The 726-nt window shown below is 38.2% G+C and overlaps 1 long non-coding RNA gene across 1 annotated transcript in view; it reads left to right on the top strand.

Moving 5' to 3' along the window:
* LOC111815992 overlaps positions 1–726 on the top strand; it is a 20,478-nt gene that overhangs the window by 8,002 nt on the left and 11,750 nt on the right. Inside the window, exon 2 of the long non-coding RNA XR_002820549.1 lies at positions 435–628. This is a non-coding gene — a long non-coding RNA (uncharacterized LOC111815992). The remainder of the gene's footprint in view (positions 1–434; positions 629–726) is intronic.

The following is a 726-nucleotide window of genomic DNA, read 5'->3' as shown; positions in this document are numbered from 1 at the left end:
CAGCTACTTTCACTTAATTCAGTGAGAAGAAACATTTGTACTAATAGTGTTTGGACAGGATATCCTGTCTGCTTACTGTACTATGGATAACCACTAAGAAGATAACAATGTACAATGTATTAATTATTGAAAGTGTCTTATTAATCAGTTTTGAAACTGTTTCATTGCTCTCTGTTTCTCAATGAAAAAAATAAAATACAGAATCAGAAAAATAGTTTATTACAGTACAAGAAGCATTGCCAGTAATCCCCCTCAAAATAGTGCCCCTCATTTCAAAAACACTTACTCCATCACTATAGCTGTTTGCTGAAGCCGTTCTGGAATTCTGTTCTGTGCCCTGGGCTGCCTCAATGTGCTAAATCAGTTAGAAACATTTTCAATAATTTCTGTCAGATATAAACATTACAGCGTGTCCTTGTCCACCTTATCGCCAGATCTGGCACTGTGTGACTTCTGGCCCTGCTCCAAAGTCAGAGTGACCACGGAAGGTGAATATTCTGGGTCAACTCAGGACGTATGCGCAGCTGTGACAACACAATTACAGACATGAAACAGATTCCAGACCTGCTTCAGAAAATGGCAGGTGCGTCTGAAGCGAGGGGAAGGCCTTGGAGGAGGATCGATGGTAGTATGCCTTTTACTGTCATCATTTTTTAAAAAATGTAAATATTTACTACACTTTATCACATCTTGAACAATTTATTGTAGATTATTTTGAGTTAGAGA

Source organism: Octodon degus, unplaced genomic scaffold, assembly GCF_000260255.1.
Source record: "Octodon degus isolate 3935 unplaced genomic scaffold, OctDeg1.0 scaffold00024, whole genome shotgun sequence".
NCBI classification, from domain to species: domain Eukaryota; kingdom Metazoa; phylum Chordata; class Mammalia; order Rodentia; family Octodontidae; genus Octodon; species Octodon degus.
The sequence above is the reverse complement of the archived record's forward strand: the minus strand, read 5'-3'. Positions and strand labels throughout refer to the sequence as shown.